The sequence below is a fragment of the Vulpes lagopus genome, chromosome 4, assembly GCF_018345385.1.
Source record: "Vulpes lagopus strain Blue_001 chromosome 4, ASM1834538v1, whole genome shotgun sequence".
NCBI lineage: Eukaryota > Metazoa > Chordata > Mammalia > Carnivora > Canidae > Vulpes > Vulpes lagopus.
In genome coordinates this window covers 66,460,864-66,480,486 of record NC_054827.1, presented here as the reverse complement: position 1 = coordinate 66,480,486, position 19,623 = coordinate 66,460,864, and the positions used below count along the sequence as shown (strand labels likewise).

Below are 19,623 nucleotides of genomic sequence, written 5' to 3'. Positions count from 1 at the left end.
GTTCTGTGCACCATGTGAGGTAAGAGTAAAGGTTTTGTTTGTTTTTTGTTTTAGTACAGGCATATAGTTTTTACTGCACCATTTGTTGAAAGACTATCTTATACCTATAAATTATTTTGACATGTACATATATCTTTGTCAAATTTGTTTAAGCTAATATATAATTAGTAAAATATATATAATATATATTCCACATAAATTTTAGCAATAGCTTGTCAATCTCTAACACATGCCTCCTAGAATTTTTTTTTTAAGATTTTATTTATTTATTCATGAGAGACACACAGAGAGAAAGGCAGAAACATAGGCAGAGGGAGGAGAAGCAGGCTCCATGCAAGGAGCCTGACATGGGACTTGATCCTGGCAATCCAGGATCATGCCCTGAGCCAAAGGCAGACGCTGGACCTCTGAGCTACCCAGGTGTCCCTCCTCCTAGAATTTGATAGATTACATTAAAGCTATATATAAATTTGAGGTAACTGACATCTCAATAATATAATTTCCCAAAACTGATCTTTTATGGGGTTTTTTGGTAGATTCATTGAATTTCCTATGTAATTATGTTGTCCACAAATAAATATCATTCATTCTCCTAAAGACTTTTATTTCCATGTCATAGAACAATACTGAACAGAAGTATGAGACCCTGAGAAGGAGGCCTTAGGACTACAAGAAGATTTAGTCAGGAATGGCCAACCATTCCCTCAGCTACTTCAATTCTTCCACACTGTTTTCTTTCTACACCATCCTATTGCTTCCAAAGGAATCACTGAGACAAAAATGTCCAGCCAAGATCTTTCTGAATTCTTGATTCAGAGAAATTGTGAAAAATAATAAAATATGGTTGTTTTAAGTGACTGAGTTTTGAGATGGTTTCTACACACTAATAGCTAAGCAGAACAACAACAACAAAAAGTTATTCCTGGAAATAGAATACTGTCTTAACAAATATCTAAAAATTCTGGCATGGGTTCTGGGGTTAAGAAGAAGGTTGTGAGAGGCTCAAAATGGAATAATAAAGTATCTCGAGGAGAGTGTTAGTGGACACCTCATAAGCCTGAAGAAGATTTTCAGGGAGGGCTTAAAGGAATACAAGGAGAACACTGGAGTTGATGGAGGTATGTAGTCATAGAAATTTAACAACACTGTCAACTGCAGTAAATGTAGAAATTAGAAAATGCCTGGAAACTCAATTTGGTTAAGACTTCCAGCTAGAATATCAAAGATTTCACATAGCTTCTTCTTACTCCATATGATAAAATTCAAGAGGAGAGAGATGAGCTAAAGAATAACTTTTAAATAAAAAAAAAAAGAGCCATTATCTTCTGTATTTGAAAATAAGACTATTTCTCAGTCCCTATATCTACAGCTAGAAAAACAAAGGAATAGCAATATCAGTGACAAAAACAAAAAATACAAAATGTTCTCACCTTAATAAATGCTTTAGAGGAATTTTTAAAATCTAGTTTGTACCTTACTAAGTCCTCCTGAAATTTTGAAATCGTGTCTTACAGACTCTTTTCAAAGACCAAAGGATCTAAAAAATGCTTTATCTGTCCCATGTGTTGCACACAGATACTTTTAAGACTCTAAGCTTTGGTTGTTCTACAGCAGACTTTCAGAGAGCACAAAGTTAAGAAAAACATACTTGAGTATACTTGTATATGTGCCACTTTCTAATGCAGTGGCTTGTAAACCAAAACATAGGAAATCCACAGAGTTTTTAAAAGGATTAGGTTGACTTGATTGAAAATGTCAGAGAAAGTAAAAAATGCAAAGAAGCCCTTGGATCTTCAAATTACTGTAGGAAGGAAGCAAGCTGAGAAAACTACACAGTGACAAACACTATGGCAAATAATAATTCAGAGGGCAAAACAAACATCCAAAAACGCAGAACCAAGAGCCCTGGAGAATAACATATGAAAGAACTGGCACCTATCTCCAGCTGAATTTCAGAATTGCTGTGGGCAAGCACCTCCTATGTGTCCTTTCCTGCTTCTGTGTATATATGGAAAATATATGGTGGCTTTCCTATTCCTGCCTCCTCACCATTGTGTGTTGGAGGTGGTGGTCAAAGAAATGAGATGTCAGCCATCCCTCAGCTGCCTCTGCAATACCTCCGCCCTACCCACTACCATTTAATCACCAGTCACTATCTGGGTATGACCTCGTGAGTTCTCTTGACCAGAACCACAAACTGAGCCCTTTCTGAATTCTTGATGCACAGAACCTGGGAGAGAAGAAAATATTGGAGTCATTTTAAACCACCAAATTTCGATACTTTTCTGTGCAGATGTAGGTACCAAGAACCCCTAACCAGTTAAATTTTCATTTCAAATATTTTGGGTGTTATTTCTATAAGTTTCATTTGATTCTTTTTATATACTCTATTTCTCTCATTGTGTTTGTGTTTGTCCTTAGGTCTTTGAGCAGGTTTATAGCTATTTTAATTTTTTTTTAATTTTTATTTATTTATGATAGTCACAGAGAGAGAGAGAGAGAGAGAGGCAGAGACACAGGCAGAGGGAGAAGCAGGCTCCATGCACCGGAGCCTGACGTGGGATTCGATCCTGGGTCTCCAGGATCGCGCCCTGGGCCAAAGGCAGGCGCTAAACCACTGCGCCACCCAGGGATCCCTATAGCTATTTTAATATCCTGTGTTATTCTTCCATCATTTCTGTCATCTGCATAAGTTTTCATTGACTGATTATTCTCTGGGTTATGAGTTACATTTTCCTACTTCTTTGTGTATTTAATAATCTTTTGTTTGGGTAAAACAAAAGATTTATTTTTTGAATTTTCTTTTTCTTTTGTTTTTCCTGTCTACCCTTTAAAGATTCTTGAAGTTTGTTTTGACTAGCAGTTTATTTATTTGTTTCTGATTAACGTGTAAACCTTTAGCGGTCTCTCTTGAATGCCCGAGGTATTTATTTCTTTGCACTCTGGATGATCAGAATTTAAACATCTCTTATCTCAACATGTGATCATTTAGGAGTTATTCAGGACCACTCTCTCCCCACCCAACACAGTACCCGTAGAAAACTAGTTTCATTCTAGCCATGCCATGCTTTGTGTTTAACAACAGATTCAAAGGAAGCTTTATGAAAATTTATGGAACTCTTGCGTTTAGCTATCTTCTATCTTTTGTATTTTGCCCCTCAGATTCCAGCCCCCTTTATGTGTGTGTCTGACTGAACACACACAAGCTACTATTGTCTGTTTCCACGAGCTCTCCCTGCATCACAATATGGAAAGTGCCTCCTGAAGAAAGCTAGACTGATTTTAAGACTCTAGCTATCTTCCTTCTCTTAGGAATCATTCCTGTGCTGCCTATTTTCCAGTATCTGAAAACACACATTTCACATATTTTGTCCTATGTTCTCATTCCTTTTTTTTTTTTTTAAATATGGAACACCTCATAAATTTGCATCCATTCTTCTGCAGGGGACATGCTAATCTTCCCTATATCATCCCAATTTTAGGATATGTGCTGCTGAAGGGAGCATCTATTTTCTTGTTCTTTATTGTAGGGAGGCCCAGTTACTCCATCATGGTGGAAGTGATGGTCTCAAGTCTCCATAATCCTAATTTTTTAAATGTCTAAATTGTCACTCACTCTTTTTCCTCCATGACATGTTCTAATTTTTTTTTTTTTTAACTTTATCATCCATGTGGTATATCAGCCTGGTGATTTTTCTAGTCTATCTAGTGTTTTCTTTAAAGATCACATTTTCCAAGCTTACTGCTACTGTTTTATTCTTGGCATTTCTTTTAAAATCCCCTTGTTATTTTATAGATTCTATTACTTTTTTTTAGAAGTTTGAATCATAAAAACCTCATCATCTTTAAATTTTTAGCAATTCTCTTCTTTGTGTTATCTTCTGTTAATGGATTCTCATATGTTTTGTAGATTTTGCCTGTGGATGTCAAATCAGTAGGCATTTTCCTCTGTGAAAACCTATAATACATGTGTCTTAGATTAAGCAGCTGTCCTTATAGAACATTTTGAGTTTGTTTTAGCAAGGGTCATGTGGATCTGTTAAAGACTAGTTTTATGTAGTTTCTCAGTTTGAGTTTAATGAGTTAATTTTATTTGGGATTCAGTACTTCTACATGCATAATGCCTGGTTTTCTAATATCCTCATTATTTAACAAAAAACAAAACTGTGTTTTGTTTTGTTTTGTTTTGTTTCCCAGTCAAGATTTGGGACTGATAACTTACCTTTTGGCTGCGCCCAATCTGTGTCTATGCCACTAGGGGCAAAGTTTTGTTCCTATTTTTGATGGGACAGCTTATGTCAGGATTTCTCTTTTGTCAGGGTCTCTGATATGTAAACAAAAAACCAAACAAACAAAATCTGTTATAGTGTTTCATCAAGAACAGGTCTGACTGCCTTATGTTCAATCGGTTCCTAACCCTCAAATTGTATGCCCATGTCAATATATTTAAAGCAATATTTTTGTGTTAGAATTAAGAAGGAAGTTTTTTTTTTAAGATTTTATTTATTTATTCATGAGAGACAGAGAGAGAGAGAGGCAGAGACACAGGCAGAGGGAGAAGCAGGCTCCATGCAGGGAGCCCGATGTGGGACTCGATCCCCGGATTCTGGGATTATGACGTGAGCCAAAGGCAGACCTTAACCGCTGAGCCACCCAGACATCCCAAGAAGGAAGTATTATCACGTGACTTTAATCTGACATCCTGAGCAGTTGTAATATGAATATGCTATCTCTCTTTTTCTTTGTCAAAGAAAGTTAACATTTATGAATTCTGTTGGACAGTCTTTGATTATGTAGGTACTTTGATATATTACATTAGTGATATATTAAAATAGACTCTTGTTTATGATTTTGAAATTGTTATATTTAAAAATATTTTAATCTTTACCATATACCAGAAATTACCATAGATGTCCTGGGGAACATAAACAATGGAGCTCACCAGCCCCTCTGACCATGGGCAGCCTTCTGCAGGTCTCCTGCAGACACTCAAGAACTGGTGCCTTTAAATCTTAGTTGCCCTTTTAAACTGCTGCTAGTTTTTTTTTTTTTTTTTCTATGCCCCAAGGCAGAGGAATCTGCTCCCAGTCTCTCATTAGTATTTCTCCCCATTGCAGTTAGCACCGTCTGGAGCTCGGGTTCCTGTGGTTAGTTACTTGTCTTCATCTCTTGCTGTTCCCATGTGGTTCCTCTACCATTTGAGGTGCAGATGCTGTTCAGTAAATCCTCAGTTCTGCAGTAGGAATTGCTTTATATATAGGTGTCCATTTGGTGTCAGCATGGAAGAGGTGAGTCATGATCTTCTGGTGTCACCATCTTGGACCCTCTCCTGTTCATTAAATTATATATCTGCCCTATATTACATATATATTTGTGTGTGTGTGTGTGTGTGTGTTTGTATATATACACATATACAAAGAGATGACATTAAATTATATTACGAACTATAATACTTGTGGATAATATGATTTATGGGTTTTGTTTCATTATATAGAAGTTGATGAGCATCAATTGACCATAAATTGGTCATTTTTAAGCCTGGATGATAACTACATAGGAATATATTATATTATTCTCCCTACTTTTTAAAGAATAAAAGATTTCCATTAAAATGTTTTAAATATATATATATTTTAAACTTTTTAAGCAGCATTAAAATTATGGCATTTTCATGAATTCATTTATTACGTGAAGATATGTACTTAGCATTTAAAAATTTAAACTCCCTATATATTGCTAAAGTTGTGCTACTTAAAGCAGAAAATTTCAAAATTGCATCTAAATAGAAAACAAAACTATTGAAAAGCTAATAAACCCTAAGTAGGAGCCTCATTACACAACAGGGCCTTATTATCAATTCCATTTATTGTTAATGACATACACTTGGAGCAATGGTTCTAACTGCAGCTTAATTTGAAGACAAAACAGCAAACTTCTTAGGCCTTTTTAGTTTCCTTTTGTAGTAAGTTTCTCATTGTGAAGTTTGAAAAAAATGCAAAGAATATTTTATTCTCGGAAATTAATTTTCACCTGGAGTATATTCCTTTGGAACGAACAATATAGAAAGATACTTGAAGGGGGATGAAAAAGGTATGTGGAATGTATGTTGAATGCTTTCTCGAATGAATGTAGGATTACATCCAGATTACACTAATATTAGAGACATAATATCATTTGTTACCTAAAAATGCCTTTTGGCACGCAGTGCAAGGTCCACAGCTGGGGCTTTTTAGCTTCTAATTGATATATTTAATGAAGCCATCCTCATGTATTGTTAGTTGTCCTTTTTAAAACAAAAGGTGTTTTTCCTGAAGGCTTGACTCTCTTTTTGATATTTTTCAACTTCTTCAATCAGTTTTTTTTTCAGGCAATACTGATCAAACACAAACAGAGCATTTTTGAAGCATGGATACTAACCTTCCCATTAGTATAGACCCATTTAACTAGGAAAAAAACATGATATTGTATTCTCAGTCTCCTAAGTATCGCTAGATTGGCTTTCAAGTAAACTAAACTACAGTTAAAAGAATCTTGCATTCTCTAAAGCAGACTGTTTGCACCCAGGGAAATTTTTATGTCTCTTGTGGTTGAAGGCACTTTTAATCTACTGTGGAACCAGCTTGAGTTATTAAAGAAGATTGTAAACCTTAGCTATTGGTCTATTCAAAGTCTGTTCCTCAGAACATATTAGTGCACACTAAAGGACATGAAGTCTGGCTTCTTTGATAAAGTATATTTCTACTACATCAAATACATCTCTGTATCCTGGGCGAGGGAGTTACCCTGTATACATGTCTCAATAGTCTATATACCCTGTCCACTAAAGGTCTTTCTTCTATACAGAAGAAGGGGAAGTCATCAATTTTCTTTTATTTAATGGTGACCTTTATCAGTTTGCACTTTGGAAACTAATAAACAACAGTAAGCTTTTGAATATTAAAATACTTATTCCTGAGTGGAGATAAGATATGGACTACTATATTTCTGGAGTAGAACCACTTAGCCTGAAGGTAATACATGTTTTTTTTTTTTTTTTTTTTTTTTCTAAGAGAGAGTCACTTCCCTTTGATTTATAGTCTTCATAGGAAGGTAATATATTTCATGATTAATTTTAACTCTTAATCATTTGCATATTGAATAAGAGATTCAGAAAAGACTGAGAAAATAACCATGTACCTTTACTTACATTTAATAATCAATAAGATTTATGTATTCGAAACATTTTTTATCATGCCTTTTTTAAAGTGAATCTTGTGGAAATATATTAGCAAGATAGCTACCATTTTAGATCATCTTTTTATATTCTAAATTTATTTATTTACTTATTTATTTATTTATTTAGATTTTATTTATTTATTCATGAGAGACACAGAAAGAGAGGCAGAGACAACAGGCAGAGGGAGGAGAAGCAGGCTCCATGCAAGGAGCCTGATGCGGGACTCGATCCTGTTACCAAAATTTCGGGATCATACCCTGAGCCAAAGGCAGACACTCAACCGCTGAGCCACCCAGGCATCCTTATATTCTAAATTTAAAGACAGTATAGACACCTCTTTCTTCCTATGCCTCACTTCTACGGCCTGTTGTCTACTTCAACCACTGTAAAGTCAACTAGGTGAACAAAGACTTTAGTTTTGCTCAAATCCAATCTTACTTTGTCTTCTCTAGGACCTATTTCCTGTACCTCCACAATTTGTGATGTCTGTGGGAAAAACCCGGTCTCATTTTATGAGCCATCCATACTTCAGGGGGCATTAACACCATCATTGACCAATGAGCACAGGGAAACAGTGCAGTGTCTTCTTTATCCCAAGGGAAGGCAGATGTGAAGGTATTGCAATATCAACGTGAGCCACCTATACATGTAGCTAACCCAATAATGCATTCTACTGGCTTTCCTTCTCTTCTGTTTAACAGTGCCTGACTGCCCCACCTCAAAATTTTGCTCCCTTAGACCATAAGCCCAAATAAACCTTGTCTTAGACTTGGCTAAAATAGATTTTTAATCTGGCACAGATTGCCTGAGGTCAAGTCCTAACTGTCTCATAGCAGTTCTTACCTTAAAGTATTATTAACTTTTCTGAGCCTCTATTTGTAAAACAAGAGTTGTGTATACCACAGGCAATATCACAAAGATTAAAGTTATATAACATATGTAAATTATTTAGAATATGTTTTGCCTGTTGTAAGCACTATTGAAGCATGTGATTTTATTTTGTCCCATACATGTTATCTGAATTAAAAGTCTTTATTTTAGGAATTTTACATAATTATTACATACACAATTATTTTAGGAATTTCACACAAATATATGTAGCAGACTATATAATGACATTTTTTTAACTTAATATAAATGCTACTCTATACACTCTGAGTTCACTATCTTTCATTAAAAAGTTGACTTTTAGTAAAATTCAATTATTGGAGCACCTGGGTGGCTCAGTCTGTTAGGCGTCTGCCTTCAGCTCAGGTCATGATCCGAGGGTTTTGGAATGGAGCCCTGAGTCAGGTATCCCCTACTCAGTGGAAAATCTATTCTCCCTCCACCCCCTCCTCTTACACATGCATGTGCAAGTGTTCTCTCTCTCTAATAAATAAATAGATTTTTAAAAATACATTACAAATTAAGTTATTATTGTATGATTTTTCACTCTTCTTCCCTTTAAAAGATCTCTGCTAAACCAACTTGTCCATAAATAAACTAATGCATTTTGCCCAAGTCTTATTTGTCTTGAATTCCCCAGAAATGCAAGTAAAAGCTTTCAATATGGACTAAATTGCTTAAGTTAGTTATTGATTCTCACTGAATTTACTAGATAACCCGAGGTCTAGGGTTTATTATGTGGCATTTAATTATAGCTTCTCAAGATTGTGAGGGTTTTTTTTTTTTTATATTCTATGAAGAAAATTACAGGAAACGTTAAAAGTTTAAGTGATGGAACTTAAGTTGATGACATATTCATTCCCCTATTGTGGTAGACTGTAAAAGCTATTCAGTTTCAGGGATCCCTGGGTGGCTCAGCGGTTTCGCCCCTGCCTTTGGCCCAGGGCGTGATCCTGGAGTCCCAGATTCGAGTCCCGCGTCGGGCTCCCGGTATGGAGCCTGCTTCTCCCTCTGCCTGCATCTCTGCCTCTCTCTCTCTCTATGTCTATCATAAATAAATAAATAAAAATAAATCTTTTTTAAAAAAGCTATTTAGTTTCTAATAAAGAGGTAGAGGGTATCTCTACTTCTTGAATTTGTACTCAACATTAAGATTTAGTTGTGGGCCCTAAAATGGAGCAGGACTGGTGGGGTACTAGATCGAACTCTAAACCTCAAGATATTCAAGACATTTCTACTTTCTCTGGAAACTCTGAAAATCTCATGTGAAACATAATTCTGCAAGAGAGAAAATACATAGAGCCATCCTAAGCAAGTTCTTCAGACCTGCCTGATGCACCCTGCTGACCCCAAACATATTAGCTGGTCCAGCCAAGATCAACCCAATCCAGTAAACTCAAATAGGACCTCCAGATAATATGTAGGAATAGGAGCAATAACTAATTATTATTGTCTTAATGCAATTATATCATTTGTCAAGTTTACTGAGGTGTAATGGCAAAGAACAGACCTCACATATTTTAGGTGTCTGGGTATATGCATTTTGACCAATTTATATAATCCTGTAACCACCACCACAATTATGATATATACTACTTCTATCATCCCAAAGAATATAGAGTGTTTCTGTCATCCATTCATAATCAAACAACCCATCATCACCACTTTAACTCCTGGTAAAAGTTGATGTCATTTCTGTCCCCATAGTTTGGCCTTTCTCAAAATGGAATCATAAAGCATCCTTTTAGTCTGTTCCTACGTTGACTTAGGATATACCTCTTGGGACTCATTGATGTCATAGTGTGAATAGTACAATACTTTTTATACTGAGTATTATATGGATATACAATGATTTGTTTGTCCATTAAGCATTTGATGACTTTTTAGATTATGTCCAGGTTCTGATGATTATGAATAAAAGAACTGTGATATTTATTTTCAGGCATTTGTATAGACCTATACTAATTAATTTCTTTTGCATCTAGTATATGATATTTTTTAGAATTTTAGTTGCTTTGCCCACTAGCCAGTACTTGTATTTGTCAGGTCTTTCATTACTGTTTCTTTTTTCTTTTTCTTTTTTTTTTTTCTTTTCTACATTTGATAAGATATGTGGTGGTATCTCACTGTGGTTTTAAATTGCATTTGCCTAATGACTAATGACAGTGGGCATCAGTCATGTGCTTATTTTAATCCAAATTGCTTCTGTAGTGAATTATCTTTTCGTATATTTTACCATTATTATTATGTTATTTCTTTCCTTATTGGTGATTTTTGAGATTTCTTTGTATATTCTAGTTACCGGTACTTTATTAAATGAGTTTTGCAAATGTTTCTCTCTTAGATGATTGCTTGCCCTTTCTTTTAAAATGCTCTTTTGAAAAAAGAAAAAAGAAAAGAAAAGCTCTTTTGCAAGAAGCAAAGGATTAAATATCTGAAAAAGAATGTTCTATTTCAATATCAGAGTTTTTTTTTTTTAACTAATACCATGCTATATGATTACTATAGCTTTTAGAAAATATTAAAATCTGGCAGTATTAGTCTTCTGACTTTGTTTTCATTTTTCAAAATAGTTTTGGCTTTTTTTGATATTTTGAATTTCCAATATAAAATTTAGAATCAGCTTATAGATTAAAAGTAGCTTTATAGCATTTTCTTGGGGACTGTGTTCAATTTGAGGTGAATTTACATCTTGATAATTTTAAGTCTTCCAATCAAAGAACATGAAATATGTCTCCATTTACTTAGACCTTCTTTGATATTTAGCAGTAATGTGATTATTTTTATTATACAAATTATGCCCATTATTTTGAGATTTATTATGTTATAGTTTTAGTAGTATTTTAAATTATTTAAACATTTATTATCTCATTATTTATTGCTGGATTGTTTGGTGATTTATTCATTTATTTTGTATATTTTTTTATTGGAGTTCGATTTGCCAACATATAACACCCAGTGCTCATCCCATCAAGTGCCCTCCTCAGTGCCCATCACCCGGTTACCCCATCCCCCTGTTCACCTCCCTTCCACTACCCCTTGTTCATTTCCCAGAGTTAGTAGTCTCTCATGTGCTGTCTCCCTCACTGATATTTCCCACTCATTTTCCCTCCTTTCCCCTATTATCCCTTTCACTATTTCTTATATTCCCCATATGAATGAGACCATATAATGTTTGTTCATCTCTGATTGACTTACTTAACTCAGCATAATACCCTCCAGTTCCATCCACATCGAAGCAAATGGTGGGTATTTGTCATTTCTGATGACTGAGTAATATTCCATTGTATATACAGACCACATCTTCTTTATCCATTCATCTCTCGATGGACACCAAGGCTCCTCCCACAGTTTGGCTATTGTGGACATTGCTGCTATAAACATTAGGGTGCAGGTGTCCTGCCGTTTCACTGCATCTGTATCTTTGGGGTCAATCCCCAGCTGTGCAATTGCTGGGTCATAGGGTAGATCTATTTTTAACTCTTTGAGGAACCTACACACAGTTTTCCAGAGTGGCTGTAGCAGTTCACATTCCCACCAACAGTGCAAGAGGGTTCCCCTTTCTCCACATCCTCTCCAACATTTGTTGTTTCCTGCCTTGTTAATTTTCCCCATTCTCACTGGTGTGAAGTGGTATCTCATTGTGGTTTTGATTTGTATTTCCCTGATGGCCGGTGATGCAGAGCATTTTCTCATGTGCTTGTTGGCCATATCTACGTCTTCTTTGGTGAAATGTCTGTTCATGTCTTTTGCCCATTACATGACTGGATTGTTTGTTTCTTGGGGGTTGAGTTTGATAAGTTCTTTATAGATCTTGGAGACTAGCCCTTTATCTGATATGTCATTTGCAAATATCTTCTCCCATTCTGTAGGTTGTCTTTTAGTTTTGTTGATTGTTTCCCTCACTGTGCAGAAGCTTCTTATCTTGATGAAGTCCCAATAGTTCATTTTTGCTTTTGTTTCCCTTGCCTTCATAGACGTGTTTTGCTAGAAGTTGCTGTGGCCAAGTTCAAAAAGGGTGTTGCCTGTGTTCTCCTCTAGGATTTTGTTGGATTCTTGACTCACATTTAGATCTTTCATCCATTTTGAGTTTATCTTTATGTCTGGTGTAAGAAAATGGTCTAGTTTTATTCTTCTGCACATGGCTGTCCAATTTTCTGCTGCTATATTTAAAGACAATTGACTTTAGTATACTGTTTTTTTTTTCTCTAACCAGCTAAACTCATTTATTTTAATCTATCCTTTGGTATTTTCTGTGTAGACAGTCATAGCATCTAAGACAGTTTTATTTATTTATTTATTTTTTGCCATCCATATGCCTTGTTTTTCTTTTCCTTGTCCTTTGGCACTGTCATGTATGTTATAGAATAGGAATGATATGAGTAGACATTCTTGTTTTGGTCCTAATTCTAAAGTGAAGCCATTTGGTCTTTAACAACAAGGTATGATGTTAACTCTAGTTATTAACAGATACATTTTGTAATATTGAAAATTTGGCTTTTATTCATAGTTTGTGAAGAAATTTTGTCATAAATGGATATTGAATTTTTTCAAATGTTTTTCAGACATCTATTTAAGTTTTTTTTCCTCTCTTTTAAACTATTGATATAAGTGAATTACTGTAGTAATCAGACTTCTTCAGAGAAACATAACTAGTTAGGAAATAGAGATATAGAGATAGATAGTAATTAGATACAGACTAATTTACTATAAGGAATTGGCTGATTGACTAACACAAATATGGAAACTGAAAAGTCCCAGAATTCTGCTGTCTATAAACTGGAGACCCAGGAAAGGTATTTGTGCATTTAGTATGAGTCTGAAAGCCTGAGAACCAGGAGAGCTAATGCTGCAATTCCCAGTCACAGGGCAGAGGACTCATAGTCCAGGTCAGCATTTCATCATAAAGACTAAATTTTCCCTCCCCGCACCCATTTGTTCTATGCAGTCCCTCAGTGGATTGCATGATAACCACCCACATCAGAGGGTCAATCCACTTTACTCAGTATACTGATTTAAATGCTAATCTCACCCAGAAATATCCTTACATTTCTGGGATAGATCTCATTTGTTTGGGATACATCATCCTGCTTTTATATCATGGACTTAGTTTGATAATATTTATAAAGGATTTTTCATCCATGTTCATGAAGAATATCGGTCTGTAATTTTTTTTTCTTACAATATCATTGTCTGTTTGATATCACTGCAATCCTGGCTTCATTAAAATAGTTAGGAGGTAGGTACCCTCTTCTATTTCCTGGAAGGTTTTTTTGTTGTTTATGTTTTATTTTTTTAAGCATTGGTATTTCTTCCAACATTTTATAGAATTCATTAAAGAAGCCATCTGAATCATTAGTTTTCTTTTTTGGAAAATTTTAGCTATGACTATAAATTCTTAATAGATATAGGACTAATTGCACTCTGTTTCTTCTGGGGTAAGTTTTAGTCATTTGTATTTTTTTTTTTAACATTTTCTTTTCAAACTGTCATTAACTCATTTGTTGGCTTATGCCAATAAATTTTAGAATGGTTTGATATGCAAGAACAGCTAACTGATATCATCAGTTAAATCATTCATTTAATCATTCATCAATTTATCAGCATATCTTTCAATATATGGTTGGCCCTTGAACAATGCAGGAGTTAGAGGTGCTGACCGCTTGTGTAGTTGAAAATCCACGTATATATTATATACTGTATTCCGACAATAAAGTGAGCTGGAAAAGATAAAATATTATTAAGAAAATCATAAGGAAGATAAAATATATTTGTAGTACTATCTTTATACATTAAGAAAAACTGTATAAGTGGACCTGCACAGTTCAAACCCATGTTGTTCAAGAGTCAACTGTAGACTTAAAGTGACAATAATATTTTTTACATTCTATTATATACAGTGGATATGATGACATAACTGTAATAAGCCAAAATCTATTGCATTCTGTAAATAATTATATAATACGTAAAGCCTAATGTGATAACCGCTATCTTACACAGGCTTATTAGGCTTTTACTCTGAAGGAAAAAAAAAAAGTTTTAGTTTTGTAGCAAGTGCTACTTTCTAAGTAATGCCATGTAGCACTTCCTATGTACTAAACTGTAAGTAGCACTCTTCAAACAGTAAGAACATATTTAAACATTTTTGTAGTGTAAATGTATGAAATGTATAGACCTCAACAAATCTTATCACTTTCTCTGGCTCATTCTACTTCAGCTGTACTGATGTCTTTACCAGTCATATCTCATGCTTCACATATTCCCACTGTGGAGTCTTGGTAGTCCCAGATTCCTCTACCTGAAAAATATCATTTAAATTAATCCTTATATGTTATCTCCCCAGAAGGAGACTGGGGAGCCAGCAGAGATGATGACGTCCTTTACTCTTTGGGAAGGTCTTCATGCCTGTGTATTCTTGGAAACAGTTAATGAAAAGAAGAAAAGGACCATAATCCTTCCCTATCAGCAGGCGTGTATTTATTAACCTTTTGCTGTCATTCACCTGCTTATTAACCAGCAGAACCAGGCCTTAGTGCTTGGTTAAGATAGACTTCCCTGATCCCTCAACATGCTTTCTGCTTGCTCTTTAACAAAAGGTGGAAACATTCCATGTAATTTTCTGTCAACGTGAACTTAAGGATATAATTTGACATGATCTTTTCTTTATTAAAAAAAAAAAAAAAAAAAAGATGTTCCTTGGACATCTTGATTAAAATTTTAATTCTCTTTCCTATTTTATCTGCTTACCTTTTTAAAATTATTTCATAGCATTATATGACAGCATACCATATATTCATTTATTTATTTTCTGTCTTGCAGCCTCATTTTAGTATAAATCACCACAAAAGGAGGGTTCACTACTATGCTTTATCTTTATTTTGTTCACTACTATGCTTCCCTTACTGCTTTATCTGTACTGGCTAGAACAGAATTTAGCATATCACAGGCATGAAATGAATTTTGTTGAACAAATAAATACATTTCCATTATTTTAGGGGACTATAATTTTTTATAACAAGTAGTATATTTATATAGAATCAGAAAATTTCTCTTTGATTCTATGATCTCCTACTGCTAAATTTGAGCATATTATAATAATTTTTCTGAGTTTCATTTTTAGTTTCTTAATTAAATGTTCAACCCTGTTGTCATATATATTAATTTCTTCTGCCTGAAATTTCCCAGTGTTCAAGCCTTAAATTATTACTCTTTCTTTATCATAACTAATAAAACTGATGTTCAGTATGCTATATACATATATATGTATATATATATATATATATATATATATATATATATATATATTACTCACGATAATCAAGAGTAATTTGAAATTTAACTTTCTTATTCGTGTCTTTTTTCCTGAAATGAGTGACCAAAATAAGGAGAAATTAATCTTAATTTTATTTAGCCAGATTAATTTAATGGGTCCACTTTTTTATCCTGTGACCATCATTAGTGAAGATTCATCACACATCTGATTGAGATTTGACATTTTGTAGTCATAGATGAAAGGTTCTCCCTTTTTATTCACTAGATAAGAGCCTATAGATGCTTGAAAAACTTCCAGTTAGCACTTTACTTCAGATCTGTATAATATATCCAACTTACAAAGACAAAAAGGCAAAAGTCAAGTGCTCTGTCTTAGCCTTCCTAAAATTTCCACACCAACTGCAGCATTCCTATTGCATTTTCTTTCAACTGGCAAAATTCAACCTACCCAGACAAGCTATCTTCTCGTATAACCCATTCTTTACTCCTTCCCAAGTGTCATGGTCCTTTCTACCTCCTTGTAAATTATGACTTTTCCTCAATTTCCTCTCGTGTCAGAAATTCTCTAGCCTGTAACACTGCAGTTATGTTGCTCCCTCTTGAGAGGCAGAGGGAAATTTCAAGATTCAGAGATGGATCAGGAAAGATCTATCACAGTGATGTAGATGTAGGGACAATAGACGTCTTCATTTTTGACATCAGGTAAGAAATAAAACTAATAGGAAAAAAACTACTATTTTTTTTCTCAACAAGTTAAAAATATCAACCTTCACATAATCTTTATGATCTTATTTTGCTGGATGAGTGTTCTTGCATTGTCCTTAAATTTTATTTAAAAGCCCTTTTTTTGTTGTTGTTCTTTTTTCCATGTTGACAGGGAAAGTAGAAGAAACGTGAAGACGAGGATTATATACTTTGTTTTATAACTATAACTTTGTCAAATGTGTTTAGTATAGAATAAATTCTTGTTGGTGATTAAAATTTTAAAAATGTATATTTCTAAAGCTTGCTAGTTGTTTTTTTAGATGGGTTTTGTTAGGTTTTGATAATTTTGATACAACACTGTTCCTTCTTATAATTCTAGTTTTAGGTTTTTTTTTCCTATTTTATTCCAATTTCATAAAATTTATTGTCTTTCTCCATCTTATTCCCATTTCCTCATGAAAAAGGAAAATATTTAAAATTTATATTTTAATATGCATTTATTCTTGTTTAATAAAATGTTTTTAAAAACTATCAGTTCTCCTATTTCTGATAGTTTTCATTTGGAATTGATCTTTTAGGAGTTGTAGTTTAGAAAGCACTTTATCCATCTCTCTAGTTAGCTCAACACAGCAGCTTTGAGGAGGACAGATAGTATATGCTCCTCATCCTACTGTTGCTGGACAAGAGAAGTTAAAATATATATCTTAGTTCACACACTGGAGTGGAAGAGGTAGGATTAAGGCCTTCTGCCCTATTTTTCAGTGCTCTCTACTCCATCAGGAAGACACTCTGCAATGATGCAGCAAAGTGTTCCCATATTGCAGTTAGGAGCCATGTGAAAGAAGCCACTCACTAAAGACTACTTATTTTATGGCTTTATATGAAATTCTAGAAAAGGCAAAATCGCAGTTTGCTATCTGGAAGATCAGTGATTATTGTTTAGAAGGAAGGGTGGGTGTGAGAATTGACTCCTTAAGGGCATATAAGAGCCTTTTGTGGTGATGGGAGTGTTTCAAAGCTTGAACTGATGGTAGTTAAAATGACAATAGCCCCCTCAATATAGAAAGCTGTAATCTTAAAATGCAATTAAACTTTTAGATGTTTATTATATCTAAACAGAGTCTAAAAGATACACACTGTCAGGAGTCTGTTACCTCTAATCAGTAGCATAAATACAGGATTTGTTTTATTATATACCTTGTTTAATCAATTGACCTTTTATTTTATTTTTTTAGTGGTTTGCCTTTAAATCCCTTGGTAACCAGTTTAAGGCTGAGCAGGTTGTTCCAAGTGCAGAGCCCTGTGTTTTCCTCCCATCTGACCTGATGTACTAATCACTAGGGTACTGTTGTGTTATTCAGAACATGGAATGAGGTCACATTTCTCCCTAGGGGAGAGTAAATAGCAAATGTTCTTTAACTGGCATTTAATGCTTAATCCTTAAGATGAGTCGATGATAAAAATAAATATAGCCAAGAAATGCTTACTTTCTCACAAAAAGAGAAAGTAAGAGAATGTTTGACCAACATTGTTTTGGTTAACAATTTTCTACATGTCCAATCATGTACATTTTAAATTAAGAAGAAAAAAGTATGATCATATTGGGCAATGAATTGAAGCAATGTAAATAGAGTTTTTAAAATATAAAGCATGTATACACTTAGATTCTTTTTTATTTTTCTTCTGACTCACACCTTTTAAATAACTTGAGATGATGATTTTACCTCATCCATTATTATTTATTTTGTCTGTGATTTTAATGTGGATACTACCTAAAATAAATTATGGAAAAATATAACTATATAAAAGGAAATAGTAAGGTAATGAACCTCTATGGACCCAATATCCAATTTCAAAATAGGCATTATATTTTTCTCTAAGTTTATACCTATTCTCCATCCATAACCCATCTTAGTTATTTTTTCAGGTAAATCTTAGATATCATTTTACGACCTCCATAGATTTCTCAATATATATCAATTAAAGGCACTTTAAAACCATAATTCTAATATTTTTATTTTCTAAAGTAAGTGCAAATCTTTCATGTTGTGAAAAACACCATATTCACATCAATCAATATTTCATAGTATTTTTAATTTAGAGTTTGTTTGAATCAGAACCAAGGGGATTGATCCTATGTAACTTTGCACATTCTTGATTTTGCTCATTGTCTCCCTTTGTATTAGGTAGGGTCATCTGCATACCTTTTTATTTCCTGTTATATTTGGAAGGCTGATCAAGTTTGTCCTATCTTTTTTCATAATAATATTCATAGGGGGAGTTATAAGCTTCCTATTGTATCACATCAAGAAGTACATTATGTCCAGTTTTCATTCTTCTTGTTCTTAGTGGGATTGATCTAAACAGCTAGATTTTTCTCATTTTTATTTTTATTTTTTTCTCATTTTTAAAGTATTAATACAAACTCAGAATAATACCAATACCACTATTTTTATGAAATTTAAGATTGTGAAAAATTTTAAGATGTTCTTTTTTTTCCCTCTACATTTATTTTTTTTTCGTTCCTTTGTATCTATCAGTTTATTTTTTTATGGTACAATAAATGTAAATTACCACTTTAGCATTTTATTTTTTAAATAAATAAATAAAATAATAAATAAATAATAAATACAATAAATTTAATTTTTTTATTTATTTACTTGAGAGAAAGAGGGAGGGCAGGAGCAGGAGGAGAGGGGCAGACGGAGAGGGACATGCACTCTCCAAGCTGAGCAAGGAGCCTGATAAGGGACTCAATCCTGGGACCCTGGGATCATGATCCAAACTAAAGGCAGATGCTTAACCTACTGAGCCACCCAGGTGCTCCCATTTTAGCCATTTTAACGTGTATAGAAAAATATGGAATGTCTCATGAACTTACATGTTAGTTTCCCAGGGTCCATGCTAATCTTCTCTTTGTCATTACTATTACTGTATGCATGCTGCTGAGCAACAACTTGCATCTGTTTTTATCTTTGGAATATACCTGAATATCCAACTTGGTCTGTAGTCCAAATTACCCTATCTTAAAATCTTAATGACTAGATCTGATGGCCTTTAAACATTTTTCATTGCAAATGTGGTTCATAGTTTTGTCATTTGTTCTTTATTGATTATGATGTTTGTCATATTTTTTGGACAAGTAACATAACTAAAATTATTAATTTTATCCTTTTTTGGTTATATTTTGTGAGTCATAATTAAGACTATTTTACCTACTTTCAAGTTTATAGATGAATTACTTTCTTCTAATACTGGTGTGTGCAATGTGTGGAGATAATTTTGTGTTTTCCTCATGTGGCTCTGCCATTATTCCAACTCTAGTAATTATAAAGAATATTTTTTTTCTCTTGGATTTCTGATGCTATGTTTGTAAAATACTGAATTTTTATTTCAGATATGTCTGTTTCCAGATTTTCTATCTTACTCCATTCATTTTCTAATATCTTATTATCTTACAAATAGAGAACATAAAATACATCTCATATAGAGGGGACTAGAATATCCCTTTATGGTTTTCTCTATTCTTATTTGTTCTTTCT

The 19,623-nt window shown here is 33.8% G+C and overlaps 2 non-coding genes across 2 annotated transcripts; both read right to left on the bottom strand.

Annotated features, from left to right (window-relative positions):
• Positions 1–3,400: 3,400 nt before the first annotated feature.
• Positions 3,401–3,506, bottom strand: LOC121490218. Its single transcript, XR_005987547.1, has one exon. It is a non-coding gene; the product is annotated as a U6 spliceosomal RNA (small nuclear RNA).
• Positions 3,507–18,934: 15,428 nt separating this feature from the next.
• On the bottom strand, positions 18,935–19,037 carry LOC121490241. The gene has a single exon (XR_005987563.1). It is a non-coding gene; the product is annotated as a U6 spliceosomal RNA (small nuclear RNA).
• Between the last annotated feature and the right edge of the window lie 586 nt (positions 19,038–19,623).